The sequence below is a fragment of the Lynx rufus genome, unplaced genomic scaffold (genome assembly GCF_022079265.1).
Source record: "Lynx rufus isolate CCGP_SWC_20201006 ecotype Redwood Valley unplaced genomic scaffold, mLynRuf1.p SCAF_57, whole genome shotgun sequence".
NCBI classification, from domain to species: Eukaryota; Metazoa; Chordata; class Mammalia; order Carnivora; family Felidae; genus Lynx; species Lynx rufus.
In genome coordinates, this window is record NW_025814875.1 from 289,489 (window position 1) to 314,052 (window position 24,564).

At 56.4% G+C, this 24,564-nt stretch overlaps 1 long non-coding RNA gene across 1 annotated transcript; it reads right to left on the minus strand.

Annotated features, from left to right (window-relative positions):
- Window positions 1-541: 541 nt before the first annotated feature.
- LOC124527862 (uncharacterized) lies at window positions 542-19,135 on the minus strand. The gene is made up of 3 exons (XR_006966015.1): window positions 17,012-19,135; window positions 15,922-16,452; window positions 542-849 (listed from the first exon to the last, which is right to left on the minus strand). It is a non-coding gene; the product is annotated as an uncharacterized LOC124527862 (long non-coding RNA).
- Window positions 19,136-24,564: the final 5,429 nt, after the last annotated feature.

A 24,564-nucleotide genomic window follows, 5' to 3' on the forward strand; every position in this document is an offset into this window, starting at 1 on the left:
AAAGGTGACTCTTTCTCCTAAAGGAAAAGACAGAATTACCATCAGTAAAATGAGGAGGAGCATAACCCTCAAAAATACTGTTATGGGTTAAATCGCGTCCCTCCCAAGTGCATACGTTGAGGTCCCAGCCCCCGGTGCCTCAGAATGCGAACTTATGGGGGAACGGAGTCCCTGCGGGTGGAATTATCTAAGAAGAGATCCCATCAGAGTAGGGTGTGCCCTAGTCCAATGGCTGGGGTCCTAAGGAGAGAACGCAGGCACACGGACACACAGAGGCAGGTGGCCACGTGAGAAAGCGGGGCTCACACACCGAGAACACCGCGCGGGCGTGAAGGCGGGATTGGGGTGGTGCATCGACACACCCAGGAGACCAGGGGCAGGAGCAGGCTGTCCCTCCCAGCCCCCCGGAGGACGCAGCCCTGCCCACCCCTTGGAGTCCGATGTCCGGCCTCCGGGAAGCACCCCCCCCCCCCGCCCTGTGGTGCTCTGTTTTGGGGCCACATCAGGGAACTGGTAGAAACCTTCTTGGAGTACCCACAGTGTGGTGTAGATGATGCGGCCCAGTGGTCAACCCAGCCAGCCCCAAACTCACCGTGTCGCCGTCCCCAAAGGACTGACTCCACCAGGCTCAGCTGCGGATTTACGGTTGAAGGAAGTCTTCTCGTTCCAAAATTCACCTCATACCTGTTCCTGCTCCAGGCACAGGCTCTGCTCTTTCCTCTGTCATCAAAGAAACCATAAGGTCCTACCGCGTCAGAATTCCTAAATACCTCCTTTACTGCTGCCTCCGCTTGGGCTGGGGTCATCTCTCACCCGGACCAAGTTGATGACATTTGGCCGTGTTCTGACCTAAACAAAAAGGGTTTTATATGGTTCGACCCAGTAGTGATTTCCTAGTGGGTCTTCTTGCCCTGCTGCCCTGATCACCCTTTACAGCCCTCAGAATATTCTTCTGAAAGGCAAGTCTGATCATGTCGGCTGAAAATCCTTCCAAGTCCCCCCCAGTACCTGCAAGATAAAAATCTGAATCTCCTCCACGGCAGCTGAGGTCCTTCTGGACCTGACCCTCCCCCACTCTGCAGTCTTATCTCCTGACGCGAGTCCTGTCCTCACAACACCCTTCCCACACAGAACGAGCTGCCCTGGGTCTCCCTGGAAACAAGCTGCACTGACCTGGATTCGTGCACGCTGACCGGCTGACATCTGGCCGGCCTTTCGGAACAGTAGAGGCTCCTGTTTGTGAAGCATTCACTGCTCGCGTCCGCGCCCTGCTCCCAGCCTTGGGCTCCCGCTTTCGTGCCCTCCTAGCCCCCAGGGCTTGCCCCTCATAGCACTCAGCTCACCGGGCGGTAATTCCGGGTTTACTGTCTGTTCACTCGCTGCACTGTGACTCCCTGAACACAAGGACCAGGTTTTTACCCTCCCTCCCTTCCTCCTGGCACAGGGCCTGGCACATGGCGACAGCTCCAGAAAGTCCCCTCGAGTAAGCAAATGGATGCGTGAATGAATGAAAGAAACCCGATCGTGCATCTGTAACGCTTCCCAAACTTGTGCAACAGGCAAGTTAGACATAAATGATTCAAATTGCGAAAGGATTACTCTTTAAAAAATAACTTTCGGGGCGCCCGGGTGGCTCAGTCGGTTGAGCGTCCGACTTCGGCTCAGGTCACGATCTCACGGTCCGTGAGTTTGAGCCCGGCGTCGGGCTCTGGGCTGACGGCTCGGAGCCTGGAGCCTGCTTCCGATTCTGTGTCTCCCTCTCTCTCCGCCCCTCCCCCGTTCATGCTCTGTCTCTCTCTGTCTCAAAAATAAATAAACGCTAAAAAAAAAATTTTTTTTTTTTAAATAAAAAATAACTTTCTAGGGGCGCCTGGGTGGCTCGGTCGGTTGAGCGTCCGACTTCGGCTCAGGTCACGATCTCACGGTCCGTGAGTTCGAGCCCCGCGTCGGGCTCTGTGCTGACGGCTCAGAGCCTGGAGCCTGCTTCCGATTCTGTGTCTCCCTCTCTCTGTGACCCTCCCCCATTCTCTCTGTATCAAAAATAAATAAACGTTAAAAAAATTAAATTAAATTAAATAAATAAAAAAATTAAAAAAATAACTTTCTACAGGAATTCTGTAAGCAGCAAGCTATCCTAGTGAATTGCAAAAGATGACTTGAATTTAAAAATTCAATTGATAGAAACTTGACTCTTGGATGGTTGGTACCTTGGACACTTCAGTTCGGTTCAACCACCATTTAAATATCATCTGTCACATTCCAGAATAGCGAAGCGGAAAGTACCCGCATTTGAGGAGCTCATTAATAGATGTGCTAATACGGGTGCCAATAAAAATCATAATGGCTAACGCCTGTCCAAACTAGTGAAGCGCTTTACACGCCTTATCTCATTGAGACCTTTGCAGCAGCCCCCTAAGGCACTAGTTAGGGTGTTTCTAGCTACAGGAAATATGCAGCTCAGACTGGCTTTGTGCATTTATTATTTTCTAATGTTTTTATTTATTTTCGAGAGAGAGAGAGAGTTCGTGAGCAGGGGAGGGCAGAGAGAGAGGGAGACACAGAATCTGAAGCAGGCTCCAGGCTCCGAGCCGTCAGCACAGAGCCCGACGCGGGGCTCGAACTCACCAGCCGTGAGATCTTGACCTGAGCCGAAGTCAGGTACTTATTGAAGTACTTCTATTTTCTCAGGAGCGTGGGTATCAGGGCAGCTCCCTTCCAGAATCAGACGCAGGTTAGGACAGCTCCAGGCTGATCTCTTAGTCTAGACGGGACACGGGCCCCTTGACAATGTGTCCAAAGAGCCAGAAGACAGTGCTACCAGGAGGCACAAGTGTTTAAACTCCAAAACCTTGTGGATAGGGTATTTCTCAGCCAGCACCGTGCACATCTGTTATCCATTTTCTGTTTCTTCTGCCCCAACTACTATGATTTTCCTTTGGGCAAGTCAATCCTTTCCCACTCTTCATTCACAGACCCACCACTGGACTCATTATCCGGCTCAGGAATCAAAGCAACAAAGCACAACACTTTTGCTGACAAGGGAAGTTTCCTTTTCTCCTCTAGAAGTCGTGGGGAGTAAGGTTGTGACATCTGGAGCTGCTGCAGCCATTTTACCACCATGGTGGTGAGCCCAGAGCCATGGGGTCCACTGTGCAGAAACTAAGAATGAAAACAAGAGTGTGGAAAACAGAATAGATGGAGAAAAACTGGGTCCTGCGTGTTAATCCTTTTAGCCTGTGGATCAAGCCTTTCCTGTTCTCCACAAGAACTTCCTCTAAAGTTTTTTTTTTCAGTTATGTGAGCCAATAAACCCCTTTATAGTTTAAGCCAATTGGTGTTTTAATTTGTTTTTGGTAATTTGCGTCAAAAGATCTAACACTACTTACTAGCTGTGCAATTTAGGGCAAATTGCTTAACTTCTCTGAGCTGCACTTTCCTCAATGGTAAAGTCGGAACAGTAACAATGGCAATGTAGATCAATTCGTGCTGTAAAGTGTGTGTGAGGGTTGTGTTAGTTTTCAGCAGTGGCTGTAACAACCACAAATTTAGTGGTTTAAGACAACACGATTTCATTATCTTGTAGCTGCGGAGGCCAGAGTTCTGACACAGGCCTCACCGGCTAAAACGGAGGTGTCGGCAGGACTACGTTCGTTTCTGGAGGCGCCAAGGGAGAATCCATTTCCTTGGCTTTTCCAACTTCTAAAGGCCGTTCTTACTTTCTCGGCATGCACCCTGAAGGCCCAGGGGTCCCCGGGGCCTCTGCTTCCAGCCTGACATCTCCTGGATTCCTCCTGCCTCCCTCTCTCACTTAGAAGGAGATTATGATTCCCCGGGGCCGCCTGGATCAGCCGGGATAATCACCCCTTCTCAAGGTCAGATGATTAGCAACCTTAATCCCCTTGCCCTGAGGTACGCACGGGTCCAGGGATTAGGACACAGACATCTTTGCGGGGGAGTCAGAGGGGACTGTTCTGCACCACAGGAGTCTCCCCCGTGTGGACACATACCCAGCACTCCCTGAATTATTCCCACAGAGTCTGAAGCACAGACGAACCCACTTGGGGGGACAAAGTTTCTGAGGGAAAATGATGCCTAAGTTGGGTCCACTTTAAAATAACGTCTGCCATTGATCAAATACCTCAGACACGGTGCCCGACAGTTTGCATAAAGTCTTTGCAATCTTCAGTAGATTCAAACTGAATTCCAGACACATAAGTGAAGTTAAATACAGTAATATTGGGGCGCCTGGGTGGCGCAGTCGGTTAAGCGTCCGACTTCAGCCAGGTCACGATCTCGCGGTCCGCGAGTTCGAGCCCCGCGTCGGGCTCTGGGCTGATGGCTCGGAGCCTGGAGCCTGTTTCCGATTCTGTGTCTCCCTCTCTCTCTGCCCCTCGCCCGTTCATGCTCTGTCTCTCTCTGTCTCAAAAGTAAAATAAACGTTTAAAAGAATAAATAAATAAATACAGTAATATTAGCCCTGTTTCTCAGATTGAAACCCTGAGGTTCAGAGATGGGGGCTCTATGATCCCTCTCTGGCTGGCAGGATGGAGAGGATTTGACCAGGGCAAAAGAAAACACGAGGTGGGACGACCGGGGTTGGGGGGGGGTGGGGGAGTCAGGAAAGGCCCAGAAGGGGACTGCGGAGGACAGCCCAGGAGAGCTATCTGGGGAGAGTGAGGGGATCTGACGCAGAAACTACACTCCACTTGGGATTTTATCAGCTCTAAACTGTCAGCAAGAAGGGGGCCTGGAACCCCTCCAGCTCCAGTGTTGGGCTTTCTCTCCAGGCCGGCTCGGCTCCGCGGTGAGTTATCCCGCCAGACGGGAGGGCCGGGCCCGCCCACACCCTTCCTCCAACGCAGGCACCGCCAAGTCAAGACAGAACCTTCAGGACCACCCCTCAGTTCTGCCCGAGGAACAACGCCGTTTGCGCCCAAAAACCCCAGCGAGGTTTTTGGGAGGGACGGCGTGGGTGCGATGCGACGCGGAGCCTCTGGGGGGCAGCAGCGGGGCCTCTGTCCCTCCCAGCGACGGAAGCCGAGCGGCTGAGGACGGAGCTCCTGCTGGGCACCGGTGGTTACACAGGAAAGGAAGAGCAAGGCAGTGAGGCTCCCAGTCGTACCCTCTAACATGGTAATAAAAACAGATTTTTTTTTTTTCACTCTTAAGACACCCAAAGGGCCCTTTCAGAGCAGCCGTCCTGCCAGGCACGGGGTCTGCCCAGCTCAGAACACCGCAGCCTGGGCTGCACCAGACGGGTCAGGCTTAGGGGCGAGCGTTTGCTTTGGGAGCCGTTCATCTGAGGCTCATACGTTAACCTCTGGCCTTCCCTCCCCAAACCCCAGGCGCCCTGGGCCTTGGCCCCTACAAACTTCCCATGTGTCGCCCTGATCTGCAGTGGCCTCCAGTCTCAAAACACCCTCCCGAGGGATTCTGCTAAGACGGAAGCAAATCCAGGAATTCGGTCCTCAGAGTAGGACGTTCGGAGGGAGGAAGCCGAGCACGTACACGTGGGTTTGCCTCTAACAGGCTATGATTTTGCTCCGAATGCACAACCCAGTTCACCAGTCCTGAAGGTTGGCGTACCTGCCCGGTAGAATCCCTCCCAGGCTAAAAGTCAGTGACTCTGCAGCAAACCCCGTGGACGGGCTCCCGTGATACCTTCCTGAACCACACAGGCTGAACCACTAACGGCCGCATTTCCAAGACTCCCTTGCCGGCTGGGATCTGGTCGTGATTTCTATTTTGAAACTCTGACTCGGAGCTGAATTTTGTGGGAAACGGGCATCCGTTTGCTGGCACGGCATGGGACGGGGGCGGCATGGCTCCGGAGACTTCCAGCGAGGAGAGCCTCGAGACGGCCACATACAGCTGCCTCGGTGGCCCAGCTGTGCGGGTGGTTGCGTGAACGGTTCCCCAAGTCCCAGCGGTATCGGCCAGGGCGGCAGCGCAGCCCGCGTCCAAGCAGGAGCCCGGCCCCCGGTGGGAGCGACTCCCCAAGGCCCGAGGGGGCTGCCGACCAGGCCGCTGGGGCGCCAGAGGACACCCAGGCTGCCGCCATCCGGAAGCTTCTAGGGTTATCCAGCCCTCGCAATGAGGATGCCACCTTGGTCAGAAAACGCAACCGTGGCTGGCACTCCGGGGCCGCGCGGGGCCTGCTTCGGTGGATGCAGCGGGCGCCAGGTGCCTGGCTCCCCCGCACTCCTGAACCTCGTGGCTGGACGCTGGGACCTCTGCGAGGGCGGCGGACAGACCAGCAGGTGCAGGGAGCCAGGCTCCCCCGCGCCTCACACCCAGCCGCCCCGCTCCCGGGGAGCCCGGGAGACCCTGGCGCCAGCTTTGGAGGAAGGGGGACCCCGACGCTAAGCACCGTCCACCGCCCACGCCCCTCCCGCCCAAACCACCTGGGACAGATTCAGGGGTCAGGCGTCTACGACCGAGAACCCTGGCCCACAGCTCCTATCGCTGGTGGCAGGCCGTCTGCCTTGGGCAGGTGCCTGTCCGGCACGGGACAGGCCGACTGGGGCACCTTCGCTTCTCCGTTGAGCTGAAGCTGTGTCCTTGCCGCTCTGCGTTCGGGGACCCGGCAGAACCAGTTGGCTCCCGTGTCCCCCTGCGTGCCCTTCAGGGATCTAGGGACGCTGACGGAGACGCCCCCAGAGCCGTGCTCGGCCGAGCTGCCCCGGCTTCCCCACGGAAACTGCTGAGGACGTGCAGGCTCCGAGGTACAACCGCAGAAGCCGGGGCCGAAGGGGCGACAGGGACCCACCGCCTGCGTCGGGAGGACCGTGTTCGGTGTCTTAGCGAAGGCAACCCCCAGGCGGCTGTGGAAAGCGATCCATTCAAAACGTACTATGAACAGTCCACGAAACTGGTCGCCAGAGGGAGTCGGAGGCAAGAACCGCCAGGACGACAGTGCCTTCCGCCAGCCTTTTCCTCCTCTTCCCCCAGAGCCCAACAGGCCCCTCGTCACCACCCCCCACCGCCTCATTAGGGACAAGTGCCTCAGGAGCCAGCAGGTGGCCCGGCTCGTCATCCCACCTTTCGGAGAAGGGCACCGAGAGGTCAAGTGACTTTGTTTCACATCCCGCTAATTAAAACCCTCTGTGGCTGTTCCCCCCGCAAGTCCATGGGCTCCCGGGAAGCCGAGTCAGTGACTCTAAAAGCCCAACTCGCTCACTGACTGCTGTGACACTGCCAGTAAGGAGAGGGGGTCAGAAAAGAGGCAGGTTCCCCGCATTTTTGTTTTGTATGACTGTCAGAGGGTTTGGTCAAAATAGATTAACTGCCTTTGGCAGAATTTGTTTATTCATGATACTTCTTGACTTCCTACGTTGGGTAAGTGTTATGGACAATACAGCGACTGAGAGCTTGACCCCAAGAACCAAACAGTCCAGCTGGGCAGGGCCGAATGCGCGGGCCAGAGGAGGAGAGAGCCGTTCTGGAAGGGCAGGGCGCTGAGGGACAGGAAAAACAAAACCAAGGAGTGGGCATTCATTCCTCACCCTGGGAGCAACCCTGAGGGGCCGGCCCGGAGCCCTGGAGGCCCTGCTCCTTGTGCCGGCTCTGGCTCTGCTCCCCAGCCTCCCCGCAGACTCTGGGGCAGCCCCGTGTCCTTCTGGTAAATTCCATCTTGGCTTAAGCTCACCTGAGTGAGCTCTGGCTGATGAAGAGAACTTTCTGAGTGAGCAAAGTCCCGGAGAAAGACTAGGCCCTTCAGGGAACAATGGAGCAGATTTGCAATGACCAGGTGTGAGCCTCCAAATTTTCCTTTCATACGAGGCCCTTGCCCCGATGGCTACACATTTAAAAAGTGTCCTGCTGTGGTATACGCTGTCGCCCTAGGGGGAAGCTGGGTAGAACCTCCCCGTATCGTTCCCCAAACTTCTGTACATCTGTAGTTATTCGAAAGCAAAAGTTTTTTGGGGCGCCTGAGTGGCTCAGTCGGCTGAGCGTCCGACTTCCGGTCAGGTCGTGATCTCGCGGTTCGTGAGTTCGAGCCCCGCGTCGGGCTCTGTGCTGACGGCTGGGAGCCTGGATCCTGCTTCCGCATCTCCCTCTGTCTCTCGCGTTGTCTCAAAAATAAATAAACGTTAAAAAAAGAAAGCAAAAGTTTTTTGTTTTGTTTTTTAAAAGCTCATTGCGGTTGCTATTACTAAAGGAGGCAGCGTCTGAATTCCCGTCTCCCCTCCTAAGGGGAGTGAGTGGGAAAGGCGGAAGCCAACACCAGACGTGTCAGTTAGACCCGAACCACGGGGGACGGGGGGCCGTGCGGGGAAGTGGGGGAAGTCCGGGGCCTGAGGCAAGAGTCAAGCAGCTTCAGAAGCGGGGGCGAGGAGGGCAGGGCTGGGGTGAGCCTGTGGGTCTCCCGGACCCTGAGCCGCCAGGAGCCGCACCCCTCCAGCCCCCGTCCCCACAGGTCTAGTCGAAGTGTCCCCGCAAGGTCCCAGAGACGCTCATCGGGCCACCTCACCCATCCTACGCAAGCTGTGAGCGGCGCGTCTTGTACCGCGGGCCCCGCCATCCCGGCCCAGCCCGGCCGCTGCTGCCATGTCCGGACCCAGGGGCAGGTGCGTCACTAATTTTGATGAATCCTGCCCAAACGGCCCTCTGCGAGCACACTGGGTGTTCCCACTTCTGCGATCTCGGGGTCGTTTCTAGAAAATCAGATTATCGAGCTGGTATAATTTACATAGGACACTAGGGTGGCCTGAGTCACACTTTCCCCTTTAACAAGGGGGGCCCTATTTGATATGTTTTGTTCGTTTTTGCTCTTTGTTGTTTTGAGAGCGCGTGCACACGCTAGGGTGAGAGGAGCAGAGAGGGAGGGAGGGTCTCTGTGCTCAGCGAGGAGCCCATCTCAGGGCCCGATCTCACAACCCTGGGATCATGACCTGACCCCAAATCAAGAGTCAGATGCTCGACCGACTGAGCCACCCAGGCGCTCCTCTACCTAATACGTTTATATGATGGGATGATGTTAGGTCCTTCAAAGAGTTGTGTGTCCTGCTCGACGTCTGACCGTCGCACACGTGCTGCGTTTGTGCTCCTTCTCTATCCCTGTTAAGGCCCAGCAGTTTGTCACTTGGGTCTTTACTGGTTTTGAGGCCGAGACTGCACGCGCTTCCTGTCCGTCGTCCTGTCCCGTGCCCACGGTCCCATGAGGTGGTCGTAACTGTCTCCGTTCCAGGGGTAAAGAAGCAGAAGACACAGCGAGCCAGTGGCATCCACCTCTTGGTTTTGGCCGGGGTCGTGATCCCAGGGTCACTGGGCTCTGCACTGAGCATAGAGCCTGCTTAAGAGTCTCTCTAGGGGGGCCTGGGTGGCTCAGTAGGTTAAGCGTCCAACTTCAGCTCAGGTCATGATCTCGCGGTCCGTGAGTTCGAGCCCTGCGTCGGGCTCTGTGCTGACAGCTCAGAGCCTGGAGCCTGTTTTGGATTCTGGGTCTCCTTCTCTCTCTGTGACCCTCCCCCATTCATGCTCTGTCTCTGTCTCAAAAATAAACGTTAAAAAAAATAAAAAAAAAAAAGATTCTCTCAGGGCACACGGGTGGCTCAGTTGGTTGGGCATCTGACTTCGGCTCAGGTCATGATCTTGCAGTTCGTGGGATCGAGCTCCGCGTCGGGCTCTGTGCTGACAGCTCAAAGCCTGGAGGCTGCTTCGGATTCTGTGTCTCCCTCTCTCTCTGTGACCCTCCCCCATTCATGCTCTGTCTCTCTCTCTCTCTCAAAAATGAAATAAAATCAATAAATAATTAAAGAATCCTGGTCTTTTGAGCCCTGGCCCCTAATCTTCTGACTCCCAGGTCTGGCTTTCCAGACTTGGAGCCAGATCGCCAGGATTTGCACCCCAGGCGCCATGAGTTGCTCTGAGACATCGAGCAAACCCCTTGCCCTCTCTGGGCCTCTGTGCGATGAATGCTGGAGTTGCTAATTTCAACGGCCTGGGTGGAAGAAGGGGCAGGAAATAACCCAGACTGAGCAGACCCCGATCTCGTCACTGCCCTTGAGAACGAGTGAAGCAAAACGCGGGCAAAGCAGGACCCCCCTCCTCCGGAACGAGGCAGCCGCAAGATGGCGCAGCTCCGAGCCCCGGGGGGTGGGAGGTGAGGGGGGGGGTCCATTTTCAAGTGTTCATCCAGCGCGTGCAAGGCAGCCCAGCCTTGTCAGGAGGCGTCCCTCGTCCCAGGAACACATTGCAAAGGCAGGTGGAAGTGGTTATCCTTGTTGAGAGAAACGGGGCACAGGAACTCGTTCAGAGGCCCTGCGAGAGGGTGAGAATGAGAACCAGACTCTGCAGGCTTTCGGGCTGCTGTGTAGTCTCAGATCCCAGGGCGGGGGGGGGGGGGGGAGGTGCATTTTAGAGGCAGGAGAACGAGGCGTGGACGCTCGAGTGTCTTGCTCCAGGTCACAGAAGCTTTAAGACTTGAACGCAGGTCTCTCCGTTCGGTGTCACCGCTCCCCGTCTCCCCACGCCCCTGCAACCAGCCAGTCTGCTTTGCCCACCAGCCCACCAGACAGGGAGGCTTGGGAACGCCCAAACCGCCGGGGAGGAGACATTCGAGTCTTGCTAATACCTCTGCCAGGCCTCATGACTGGCCTTTTATTACTTGCACATTGAAGATGTCGTTGCGAACATTAACTCTGGACGTTCAGCTACAATGACTGTTTTGCTCCACAGTTTGCTGGAATCTGCAGACACAGAGCTTTGCTATAAAGGGGAAAAATGGAAAATTCCAAAGATGTGGTTCAGCCCGGAACACATGATTTTTACCCGAAGCTCGTAGAACATCCCTCCATCCCTTCAAGCCCCTCTCATCCGTGGCAGCACGTGCACTTTGTCTCGTTAGGGAAGCGTGGCGAGCAGCAAACTCTCAGCCGCGTGCTCCTGGTGGATCACAGACGGGGGCCGTGCTCCGTTGCCCACGCGCTGCTGCACACCGGCTCAGCCGCCCCCGTCCCCGCTCTCCGGGGCCCCAGGCCGCTGAACCCGGGAACCAGGGTTTGGCCTTGACTGAACCAGACACAAAGGCTGAGTCCCACGGCTTTGGAGTCCACGTGAACTGGTTCGAATCCCAGCTCTGCCAGCGGCCGTCGACCTTGGGCAAGTCGCTTCGCTTCTGAGTTTCATTTTGTTCATTAGCAAAACATGAACCATAACAGTGAGGACATTACGGGGCCGTTGAGAGGATTAAATGTGGTAACATATATAATCGGATTAGCACAGTATGAAACTCAGTAAGTGATAGTGTGGTTATTACACACGTTCACCAAATCTACGATGCGATCGGTTGTGAGAGGCACTGTCATTTTATGTACCACACACAAGAAATTACCAATTTAACTATGGCACAAGGCTTTCTTATGAGGAATTTTTATCGTGTACTCATGAAAAACCAGTCACAGTTATGCAGACATCAGTGTCTGACGATATATCACTTTTATACACACATAAACAAATGTAAGCATAACGAATTCACTTCAGAAGGGTACAATTCTCCAGAGTCAGTTTTCCATTCAGCAGGACTAACGACCATATTTTCACATAACGGTATGAGTATCACGTGCTTCCTTTTTTTTTTAAGATTTTAACTTTTTTTTTAAATTTTTCTAAATCTTTATTTCTTTTCGAGAGAGAGAGACAGAGCGTGAGCAGGGGAGGAGCAGAGAAAGAGGGAGACACAGAATCAGAAGCAGGCTCCAGGCTCCGAGCTGTCAGCGCAGAGCCCGACACGGGGCTCGAACCCATGACCTGTGAGATCATGACCTGAGCCGGAAGTCGGACGCTCAACCGACTGAGCCACCCAGGCGCCCCAAGATTTTAACTTTTAAGTAATCTCTACACCCAACGTGGGCTCAAACTCGCAACTCTGAGATCAAGAGTCACACGCCCCCCCCCCCCCCAGCCAGCCAGGAGCCCTGACACACCCCATCGCAAAAGGGGTCTTCTCTACCGTACCCAGAATCTCCTTCCCAGCCACCAATTGCCACCCCCAAGGCCGAGTCTGGGGGCCACCCGCCAATCGTGACTTCAAGGTGCAGCCTGAGTCCAGAGGTTCAAAGTGGGGAAAGTGTGCATTGAGAATCCACAACACGTGGCCTTACCAGTGTGTTACAATCAGTCATGAAGTGCATTGGGAGACATTTGTAACTAGCAATAATTAGGGCTTTGGAGTCCGTGAACGGCCTCCCTGCTCCGGGTATGACGTTCCTCTTCTTCAGAGTTACTGTTCCTACCAGGACACAGTCTCCAGGTGTCCTTCACTGGTGTAAATTACCAACACGTTTACTCCTCACGACAACCAAATGAGGTAGATGTAATTATGATGCTCATTTCGCAGATGAGGAGGCTGAAGCACAGAGAGGTGAAGTCATTTGCTTGAGGTCACACAGCTAGTCTGTTTCTGGAGTCTTCGTTCTTTTTTTTTAATTTATTTTTTATTAAAAAAAATTTTTTTTTTACATTTTTATTTATTTTTGAGAGGCAGAGAGAGACAGAGTGTGAGCGGGGGAGGGCCAGAGAGAGAGGGAGACACAGAATCCGAAGCAGACCCCAGGCTCTGAGCTGTCAGCACAGAGCCCGACACAGGGCTTGAACCCACGAACCGTGAGATCACGACCTGAGCCGAAGCTGGACGCCCAACCGACTGGGCCACTCAGGCGCCCCTGGAGTCTTCGTTCTTAGCGACTACACCAGGGTTTCTCCATTTGGGCCCTACTGACACTGGACCGGACGAATATTGCGGGGGGCGGGGGAGCTGCCTGTATCGCAGGCTGCTTAGGCTCTGGATGCCGGCGGCACGCCGCGTCCGCCCAGGTATAGAAGCAACCGTGTCTTAGATGCTGCCGAGTGTCTCTTGGGGGCAAAATCGTCCCAGTGGAGAAGCACCGCATTACAGCCGGCCCTTTCCGGCGGCCACTGGGGAAGCCAGACCCCAGGCCGCTGCAGGGCCTTCCCCTCAAGTTCTGAGATACCAGGAGAGCCCGAGATTCTGGGCACACCCTGCTCAGTCTCCCGTGCACCGCACAGAGCACAGGCCTGCAGACGGCCAGTGCCGTGGTGTCTGAGGCAGAGCAAATGGTCAGTATTCGGGACAAGGGAAGTCCAGAGAATCCAAGGGTGCACTAGATGCAAGTGAGTCAGCAGCCTTCTGGAGAAGGTGACCCCCTCGTCCTTCCGACCTCTCCTCCTCCTCAGGGACGACGGTGGGGAGGGAGGCACAATCCTTTCATCAGCTTTTTACCCTCTTGCGTTCACAAATTTACACGCACCAGGGGCGCCTGGGCGGCTCGGTCGGTTAAGCGTCCGACTCTCGATATCGGCTCAGGTCACGATCTCACGGTTTGTGACATCAAACCCGTGTCGGGCTCTGTGCCGACAGCACGGAGCCTGCTTGGGATTCTTTCTCTCCCTCTCTGCCCCACTCACGGGCACGTTCTCTCTCTCAAATAAGTAAATAAACCTCAAAAAAATCTATATGCAACTATGGTAAGGATGTAGTACGGCTTTCTCTATTTGTAAAGCTATACAAATAGGATCTTAATTTTGTGTCCTACAGCAATTTTGTTTGACTCGGTATGTTTTAGAGATCCCTCCATAAAGATACAGATAGCTTTAATTCATTCCTTCTAACTGCTGTGACGTATTCTATTGTATGGCTTCATCCCACTTGGTCATTTTCCCGTTGGTTCGTTTCCAGTTTTGTGTGACGACCAACCCTCGGTGGGGACCCTGCGCACAGAGGTTTGCTGCGTGCGAGCTGCGCTCTTAGCTCACCTCACGGACGGACCCGCAGGCCCACAGGGAAGGCCACGGGGACCACGTGCTCCGGCTGCCCAGGTGCCGCCAAGCCCTTCTCTGTTGGGTCCGTAGCCGTGTACGGGCCCATCAACACACGGCCAGTCAGCCTTCTCCGCGTCCTTGCCAACCATCCTGCCAGCCTCCACCGTTTTTGCCCCCCTGGGAGGGGGGCTGTTCCCACCGGGGGCAGGCCAAGCACGGGGACAGGCATCGCGCATCACACGTCTCAGAGAGGAAGAGGCTGAGGGGCGCCTGGGTGGCGCAGTCGGTTAAGCGTCCGACTTCAGCCAGGTCACGATCTCGCGGTCCGTGAGTTCGAGCCCCGCGTCGGGCTCCGGGCTGATGGCTCGGAGCCTGGAGCCTGTTTCCGATTCTGTGTCTCCCTCTCTCTCTGCCCCTCCCCCGTTCATGCTCTGCCTCTCTCTGTCCCAAAAAAAATAAATAAACGTTGAAAAAAAAATTAAAAAAAAAAAAGAGAGGAAGAGGCTGAGAGTCAATGGGTCCATGAGAACAGCCGCGTCTGACCGCAAACATCACACTCAGGTTAAAAGTCGATGAATTGTTTAACGAGCCCTCATAGTAATTCACCTCGGCCGGTGAAACGCAAAGTGCTCTTAAAGCAAAGCGGTCACATCAACCGCTGTGATGAAAGCGGTTGCCAGCGGACTCCGTAACTGTGGTCCACAGCCTGCCCAGCAGGTCCCTGTGGGTTGCCTTGGCGACGGAGTAACAGTGAACCCGGGGGGGGGGGGGGGGTCTGCCATCCTCTACACGGCGCTGCCTGTGGGGGAGGGCAGGTGGGTGACGGCCTGCGTCCCAGCCCACTGGGAGGAAGCCAGGGTTGGCCCTGTTTCGGGACAGCCTCCTGCCCCGGGTCTTTCAGACCTTCCTGGCTCACTGCCCCCCACCCCAGAGTCACAAAGGTTGGGCCCGGTTCCACTCCTGGCCCAGGATCTGGCTGGGGGCCAGATGCCTCCTGAGGTTGGTGTTGGGGCAGGACCTTGCAAACTATCAAGTGCTGTAGGCGGCAGGTTAGGTGGGGGGCAGTGTGGCTCAGTGGGGGAGGCTCCAGTCTGGCCTAGTCTCCACCACTTAACCAGCTGGATAACTTCAGGAAGTCTCCTCCTGGCTCTGGGCCTCAGTCTCGCCATCTGCGAATTAGAGCTTTGGACTCGACTGGCCTTCCTAAACCGTGTCCACGGATGCTCGGCCTGCTCCACGACGAAAGGGCTCCGTCGCCCACGCCCGGGAGACCCTGAATATGCACACCCATATGGCCCTGGAGGCCCCATCAAAGGTAGCATTTAAGGGTTCTGAGCCACCTTGCAGGAAAGACACTCGGTATTTCCCAAACATCTTTGGCTTTGGAACCCTTTCTCTGTGGAATGAATACCATTTTGACATCTCTGAAATCAAGGATACGTCTCACAATTGATGTATCTTAGCGGCTTTGAAATACGGTCTAATAACAGCTAATGTATATCAGCTAATGTAGATGCTGGTACAAAATATTTAACATGTTTTTATTTACTATTCCCAGGGATCCTGTCAGTTAGGGACTACTGTTATCCCCGCTTTGCAAACGGGGAAACAGAGTCACAGTTAAGCGGCTCACGCAGAACCACGTAGCTAATAAATCGTGGAGTTGGGCCTAAGCCCTGGTGACCCTGAACACTTAAACACAGGTAACCCTGCCCTCTCAGGTCCCTTTAGAACCAGGCTGTGATTCAGTGCCCACGAGGGACATAAGGCCTGGGAAGTACCGTGTCCTATTAGAAAGGGCAGAACCGTATGCGGGTACTTGTATCGCAAGGCAGGACGGCAGGCCCATGAGGCCCTCAGGTTAGTGTGGGAGTAGAGGGAGCAGAAAACATGGCGGTGGCAGGGGGGACCCCGATGGGGCCTCCCAGCGAGGGGCGACATGAGGTGACCTCGCAGGGCGGAGGCATCAGGCACCTGGACTAGGTGACGCGAGGATCGCATCCTACGCTGTCGCGCTCTGAGCCGGCAAACTGCTTCCCACCCTGATGGTCCTAAACGCACGCCCACGAGGAAGCGGGCAGGATTACCGTCACCCACGAGAGGTTGCTGGGCCCCAGGGAGACAGAAACTCAGAAGTACCTTCTTGCCACTGTAGTCCAGGGGCGCCTGCGGGACCGTTCTCCGGAGTCTGCAGAGAAAGCGCGGATGGTACTTCACCTTGGGAAGACAGGGCCAACCCGTCCGTGAAGATGGCCATCGCGAGGGCACACACTTCCCTTCCTCTCTCTCTCTCTCTCTCGCTCGCTCTCTTGCGTCGCGGTAGAAGCTGGTGACTGCCACCGGGGTCCTCACACCCTGCTTCCCGGAAAGGACCCGAGAAGGGCCTCCGAGTCAAATCAGCTGTGTTCCTCACGTGAGGGGGAACCCGCGGCCCGTGGTGTGCGTACCAATCCTGCAGGCCTTGTTAAGATGCAGAGTCTGAGTTTGTAAATCTGGCTGAAGCCAGAGATTTCTGCACAGCAAGCTCTCAAATGATGCTGAGGCGGCTGGTCCCGTACTCTGAGTAGCAAAGGTGTAACGCCGGCCGCAGAGCCTGGCGTCGATGGCGGCCTCTTCCTTCCCCTCAGCCGACTTTGGAGAGCCACCCGCTTCTAGTCTTACTTTTTCCACCTGTAGAATAGTAAATATCTATCAGTGTTCAGTAAATACCAAAATATTAGTGGAAACCTAAAACGGCGGTACCTACCTAAGGGAATTGTGGGACGAATTCAATGAAAACGCACATACGGGGTACTCAGCCCGGAGCCCGGCACATATCGACCCTCACAGACAAATACCGATCCACAGCCCCTGTTAAAGGGGGTGGAAAGGCCAGTCTGGTAGAATCCCCAGCTCGGAGGGGGATGGGGACGAAAGAGATTCCCTCTGGTGTCGTGAGGGTGAGACGTTCCTATCTGCCGGGACACCTCTCCTATAATTCATCTCCGCTGCTCTGCGGTTTCCTCCAGAAAGAATGGGACCCTGGGTGACCCTGGGCACACCTGACGACCGGTCCGGCCGCCCGTCTCTGCAGCTTTGTCTCCTCATGAGCGTCTCCGCAGGGGGCACTCCGGCCTGCCCAGCGTCCCCTTAAATCACCCCTGCCGAGAGGGCTGAGAGCAGCCTCCCCCAGCCGGCCCAGCTGGCCCCCGTGGAAGGGGAGTAGCAGCTGTTGGGCTGTTTGTCTTACCGCGACCTGCTTTCTGCACAGCGTCTGCATTGGGCATCTTTGCAGGCTCAGAAGCCATCAGGGTTTTTGGTTGGTGGTGGTGGTGGTGGTGGTGGTGGTGGTAGGGTTTTTTTTGGTGACCCTTTCTGGGAGTGAACTGGATTCATGAAGATCCGAGGACAGCTCTCGCCTGCGTCTGGAGAGGCATGGTCTCCTTCTCGTTCATCCTCGTGTTCCTGTCTCTCAGACCCAGTCACGCTCAGACCAAGGAAGTCCAGGGCCGGAGCTCAGGGGCGGGCCTTGTCCGGCCAGAAGGCACATGCAAACGCCCTGAGGTCTTGTCAAACTGCAGGGTCTGATTCAGTAGGTCTGGGGCCAGGCCTGGGATCCTGCATTTCCAACAAGCTCTCGGGCGGTCTGATGTTGCTGGTCTGTGGCCCACACTGTGAATCGTCCGTCGGTTCTCCAACGTTATCGCACGTCAGCATCACCTGCTGGTCTGTGTGAAACACGGATCGCTGGGTCCCACCCTCAGAATTTCTCATTCTGTAGGCCTCAGGTGGGGCCAGGGAATCTGCATTTTTACTAATGCTCGGTACTGGGATTCTCCGAGCTCTGTGACTTTTCCCAGAGGCCTCCAGTCCCGACTGCCCGCCACAGTTCAGTCCTGCCAGGAGCCTCTGTTCCGTCGTCTGTGATGCTGGCAGAGCCCCAAATTTGGCCAAACACACCCTTGTGTCCCTTACACTCTGGCTTGACTTGCCTCACACCCTGAAAGTTGCTGGCCTCCTTTTCCCACGCGCAGCCTCTCCTGGTCCTGACCCGGGCCCACCACACAGCTCCCGCTCGAGTCTTCGGATCTGTGTCACCGCTCTGCCGGCCCCAGACTCCCGGCCGTGGCTGCCCTGGGCGAGCAGTCCAGTCCTGCCTGCACGCTGGCCCACTGCCCTGAGGGACCCTCCTCTTTTCCTGGTTCCTCTAAGGGCACCAGGCAGCTGCCGGGGGCCTGGCATGCAAGGCTGTACCCGAGGGGGGCAGTGACCACGGAACTAATTAAACCCACATGGACACAGGGTCCCGGGACTCAGGGGCCTGCCTGCTCCCACCGCCCCCAAGTAGAGCTCCCGAGCTGGAAGGAATTAGTTTGACCCACTCGACTGAAGCAGTTACTGAGCCGGTTGTGTAATGCTTTGTTTAGCACGATCGGCTTCTGGCCCCGGCCCAAGGCCCCGCTGGACTCCGGCCCCAGCCCACCCGTTCCTTGAGCCTCACGCTGGCCAGGGCCCCCTGGACGCCCCAGGCTGGCATCTTGTGGCCAGCTGCCCCGAACTCCTTCACCTCCCCTGACAAACCCGGGGGCAATCCCTCGGACCTTCCTCTGGAGCCCCATCTCTGAGAAGCTTTCTGTTTTACAAACTGGGTCTTCCTGCCCCGAGACTCTGTTTGTACAGTTTGAGCAGAAAGGAGCAGGCTTTTCAGGGCCCTGCCCAGCAAGACGAAGGGACCGCCTGAGGGCCTGGTGGCCATACCTCTGTGACTAAGAGGAAGCTTTGCCTCAAAGACGCAATATTCTCCCTTCCTTGCTAGAGTTCCCAAAGTTCCTCCTAACCTTGTACGACAACTCCTGCCTCAACTGTCCCACATCACCTTCCCCGAGCCCAGCACGCTGGGAGGGCTGAGGCTTGGTGTCCGGCTGGCCGGGGTACAGATCACAGCTCCACTGCTTTCTAGCTTTGTTACTTTGGGCAAGTGACTTAACGTCTCTGGGCCACAGTTGCCTCACCTGCAAAATAAAGAACACGGTTCCTAGGACTAGTCTAGGGGTTGAGAGGTAACGGCCCCAGGACAGTGACCGCGCTTCGGGCTCTTACCGGTTACCCCCACCCGACCCAGCACCCAGCAAGAGGCTTCAAATGGCTCAGCTCTTGAGATGGGGAGTGAGCACGTGGGGTTCCAGGCTGGCTTAGTTCTCTCGTCACTCTAATCTGAGGGGGTGGCAGGGGGCCTGAGACCTAGGCCTGGCCGAGTCCCCCCCAGCCTGTGTGACACCAGGCAGCCCACTCTCCCTCTCTCTGCCCTGGTGGTCGCACCAGTAGGAGACAGCTTGACTGTGACGCTCAGGTTCTCTACAGCCCTCTGGTTTTAGAGCAGGCACCTGATTGACTCAGTAAGCACAGCGGGGCTGCTGCGGCCTGTGGAGGCCCCTGAGTCCCTGCCCTCCCCGCCCCCCTCCCCGCCTGCCCCCATAAGGGCCCAACAGGTCTCACCCCAGGGCCACCGTCCCCGCCCGGTCTCCATCACACGACTCCCCGGCCTGACCCGTCTCACCCCAGGGCCACTCTTCCTGCCCCGTCTCCGTCACACAACTCCCTGGCCCTACACTTCTGAACTGGGCTATTTCGGAATCTGTGCTTTTCCTCTTTCTCGTCTAAGTGCAGCTTCCTGGTGAGCCCCACGAAGTCAGAGCAGCCACACCTTCCAGAACCGGTAGGTGGTCCCTCCCCAGTGGGCTTTTAATCACTTCCCGGATTCCAAAGGCTCATTATGTGAAATCCAAGCTGGAGGGCCCAGCGGGTTTGCTTCCCCTATCTGGGCTGTCAGCGGGGGCTTGAATTGTTCTGGGGCTGGGAGGCCTGAGGCCTCTCCCCATCCTGCCCCGCTGGGGTCTGCCCTCTGGTGCACCTGCCAGCCTCCCGGCTACAGGGTGGAGAGTTTGACTTGGGCCCGACCCTCCCATTGCGGGTGGGGACTGTGGGGCAGAAGAGGGGATCCATCCGGGGAGGACTAGTTAACAGCTTGCTCGCAGGACCAGAAATGAACTTGAAATGGGTGTAGACAGCATCCCACCATCCCTTCTAGAAAGAAGCACCAAACAGCTCCTGCAAACGCAGAAGCAGGTCTGTGGGGGGGTTCAAAGAATCCCGCCCATAAAGAAAGACAACCTAGAGAGGTTGGCAAATGTCATCCTCTGTTCCTTCCCTCTGTTCCCTCTGTCCTGGCTCTGAGCCCCTCCTCCTGCCCTCAAGTTCTGGGTAGAAATGGGTATTTGGGGGGGGCACGTGGGAGGGCTGAGGCTGAGGAGGGCTGTCGTGCTCCCACTCCCTCCTGCAGGCTGGTGCTCACGGATGGGAAACACAGCCTCCGCCCTGGGGCCACACAAGGCCCAGCACACAACTGTGAGGGTCTTTGCTAAGTGCCCCCACAAGGTACAGAGCACCAAGCAGGGGCTCGTCCCTCCCGGTGAGGGTACCAAGGGTCCTCCCCAGAAGCCCCAGGGTGCCTGGAAGGGTGGAGGTTTCTGCAGCTGGAGATCAAAAGGAGGGAAGGACAGGTAGTGACAATGCGAGGGAACAGGATGTGATCAAGGAACAAGTTCAATACGAATTAACCAGGACAGATTCCCCTTTTCTTAATAGCTGTGTGGTCTTGGGCAAGTCGCTTAAGTTCTCTGGGCTTTCTTGCTTCGGGTTTACAACGCACAGAAAGCAGAAAGCCCCTGCGAGGTACTTCATTTGTAGAGCAGTGAACAAGACAAAGTCCCTGCTCTTGTGCAGGGGGACCTTAACCCTCACCCTAAGGAAGGGAGAGGAGACAGTTTAAAACAGGAGATCGGGGAAGGCCTCACTGCTAAGATGACAAGTGAGCCAAGACCTGAAGGAGGTAGACCTGGAGCCATGCAGGTACCTGAGGGAAGGGCTGTCTGCGCAGAAGGACTAGGGAGTGCAAAGGCCCCGGGGTGCTTGCGGGCATGGTTTGTTCAAGGCCCAGTGAGGAGAACCACATGGCTGGAATGGAAAGGAAGAGCAGGGGGTCTCCATGGAAACTGGCTCCAGAAGGATATATGAAGCTGGCCTTTCCGCCAGGGTTGAGTCCCATTGTGCGACCAGAAACAGCTTGATTAGGCTGCTTAGCAGGAAGCACATTCAATGCCGCCATCAGCATCTGGCCGAGGGCCTAGGGTGCCGGGTGCACCTGCGGGCAGTGCTTGGCTGGACCAGCTGGCTAAGCCTGAGAGCTTGCTTCCTGACACGCCGTGGGGGTTCTCAGGTGCCCCTGCCTCTGACCCAGAGGGCTCTGCCGGTGTCTCTGGGGTGGGCGGGGCGGGGTGGGGGCTACAGCCCTCATACCTCTGTTCCCGTGACCAGGCCCCCACCCCGGGGTCGAATCCTCAGCAAGGTGGCGCGACAGTGCGCGGGGAGAACATCAGACATCTTAACTGGGTCCCCGTGTCCCCCGTTCCCGACATTTCCTTCTGCCCCTCGACCCTCACTCCGTTCCACCGCGGAGAGGATGTGTCCTGTGCTGCTCCCGGGGAGAGATGACGCACCAGAGCCCTGGGGACAAAGAGGGCGAGACCCCGGGGGGTGACTGAGGGGTGGTCTCAGCTCCCCGGAGGAGAAAAGGCATCACAGCCGCGGGGTGGGTGGGAGGCAGAGGGAAATGAAAACTGGGCGCTGGGGGCCCACGGACGGGAGCCCGTGCTCTGCCCCTTCCAGGTCAAGTGCCCAGCGTGGACTGGGTGCGTCCCGACTGGGGTCCGGGAGAACCTTCCCCACACTCTGCGGCCACCGCCCCACTGTCCCACGTGCCTACAGGTGACCTGAACAGGACCTGGCGTCTGGGAACCGAAAGTCCAGGCCACCGGGAAAGGGTGCAGGTGGGGGTGACCCCATCAAACCCGGGCACACAGAGGAGTGAGTGTGGGTCACATGCAGCGTTTGTCCCAAAGCACTGCACGCGCACCGGCTCGTCGAGCCCTCGCAGCAGCCCGGTCGGGCAGACGCGACTGTGAACTGTCTTACAGACGAGGAAACTGAGCCTGTAGGAGGCTAACTTACTCGCTCAAGGTCCCAGGGCCAGGAAGGGGACGCTGGGAGCCGAACCCAGGCAGCCTGGCTTCAGGACCCGCTCTCCTCCCCACCCTGCTTCCCGCCGTGTTGCCAAGGCCAGGCTGCCATGGAGATGATGCCCACGCGGACCCCTGACCGCCCTGAGGGCCAGACTGCGTGTTGCACCCCAGCCCCGTGGCTCTCCAGGCGCTTCCTCTGCTTCGGTGCGGTCGGACAACACAGGGACGGGAGATCCCAAACTGACCGAGATTATGCTTCCATCGCCTGCTAGAAGGAGGCTCCTCAGTGAAATTTAGTTCGGCCGTAGATTAATGAAGACTTGGTACACTAAGGGTCATTCCTGTTGAAACAGCCACCCAGTACTTACGTGCTACTTCCTGCTATGCTGCTGCTCCCACCACAGTCACCACCATCGGGCCACTGGCCATGAGATGTGCCAGGAAAGTGCATCACCGTCCAGGGGTAAAGAACAAAGATGGACCCACGACTGGGCATGTGGCTTCCTCTTCCCCAGTCAAGGGTTTCCAGTTCCTGGATTGGGCCATTCCCGTGGGCGAGGCCCCGTCAGAACGGCCGCGGGCATCAACACCCTGCTCGCTGACCCAGCCCGGCCTGTCGTACGCTCTCATCTGGAAGGAGTGAAGGCAGCAGAGAACTCGGGTCGCCTGACGCAAACCCTTTGTGCAATCGGAAGGAAACGGGCGTGACTTTTATGGACATTCCACTTCTCGTGCAAGAGGCCAGTGGTCAGTCTGGAGAGAGCAGATCATTTGCAGAAAAGGGGCATTTCTGCTCGGGCTGGATTCATTCATTCTCACGTCACCATCCCTGGACCTCCCCGGGACCCTCAGCTCCCTGCAGATGGGCTGCGTGTGTCAGCTCAGTGGTTTTAGAAATTCCAACGGGATGACTTGGATGCCAGCTTCATTCCTTTTTTCTCTTTCTTTTTTTAATGTTTATTTATGTTTGAGAGAGAGACAGCGTGAGCAGGGGAGGGGCAGAGACAGGGAGAGACAGAATTGGAAGCAGGCTCCAGGCTCCAAGCCGTCAGTGCAGAGCCTGACGCGGGGCTTGAACCCAAGGACTGTGAGATCATGACCTGAGCTGAGGTTGGACGCTTAACCGACTGAGCCCCCCAGGCGCCCCAGCCATATTTATTTCTTACAGGGCACGGCCACAGACGCAAGGACACATTTTTTAAAAATTTTTTTTTTCAACGTTTATTTATTTTTGGGACAGAGAGAGACAGAGCATGAATGGGGGAGGGGCAGAGAGAGAGGGAGACACAGAATCGGAAACAGGCTCCAGGCTCTGAGCCATCAGCCCAGAGCCTGAGCGGGGCTCGAACTCACGGACCTCGAGATCGTGACCTGGCTGAAGTCGGACGCTTAACCGACTGCGCCACCCAGGCGCCCCAAGGACACATTTGACACATCAAAGAATACTGGAAGGGAACTTTGACAGTCACCACCCTGTTTCAGTAGGTGTGAACTCACAGAGGCAGGGGCATCGAGCGTTGGCCTCCACCATGTAGCACAGGGGCATCGGGGACAGACACACAGTCTCCCCTCATCTCCCTTCCTTCTCTGTGCCCCTGACTCTGCCATTCAGCCACCCTGGTCCTTCCTCTGCCCCCGTGGACTGCCAAGTACTGTCCTGCCACAGGATCTTTGCACACGCTGTTCCCTCAGCTTAGCTGGTCTTCCCTCCTCCTGCGTTTGCCTGGTTAACTTCTCAGCCCAGTCAGCACATCCCTTGGGGAAGTGGGCCCTCCCTGACTCATCAGCCCCAGGACAGATTCTCATTATTCTCCAAAGCTCTCCTTGTTTCCTCTGTCACAGTGGTCATTTCATACTTTTCCATGTGAATGTCTGTCCCCCTCTGCACACTGTCACCACCACTGCCTTACAAGTATGGAGCCGGGGGACTGACGTTCATCGGGCACCTGCTACTGTGTACCAAACGCTGAACCACCCTGAAAACCAGGCATTGTCCTCCTTTGGCAGTCAACTGAGGCCCAGAGAGGAGAGGAGCCTTGCTCAAAGCCACAGGGCTTTGAGCGTGGTAAGGGCCAGAGTCAGGCTCTTCTGACGTGGCCACCAGCTGCATACCTACTGGTTAGCGGAAGGGTTAAGCTTACTTAACAAGGGGAACAGACGGCAGGGACCTTGCACGGGAATCCACAGACATCAGGCTCTTGTGCCAATGTGTCTGCAGTCTCCGCCCGCCCGAGGAAGGAGGCTGCTAGTCGGCAGCCTCAGGCCAGCCCCTCACTGCTCAGCCGGACAGGGAGGGGCCCTGAGCTCTGAGGCGGCCAGGAGGGAGCTTCCTGGGCCCTGGGCTCCGTGCGGGTCCCGCGCCTCTCCCTGTGATGGCTACAGCTGGCCCCACGTTCGCCAACTGCACGTTGGGAAATCGCCCCGGGTCCTGGTTCACAGAACTGCCGGAAAACGACAGCTCCGGGTCCACATGAAAGGCATTCTTGGAAAACCTCCCCACCCTCCCTCCTTCCCCTGCCCGAGCTCTTTGTGCCGTGCAGGGTTCGTGGGGAGGAGGGGGCCGGGGTTCTCTGCTTTATTTGTCCAATGTGTGCAGAATCAACTCTGAAGAAGAATTTCCCTTCTCCCCACCTCCTCGGGAATTAAGATGGTCAGAGCAGTGGAAGCAGCAGACAAAGGGCCTGCGAGCTCCCCTCCATATTCCAGACCCCCGAGCCAAAGAGAG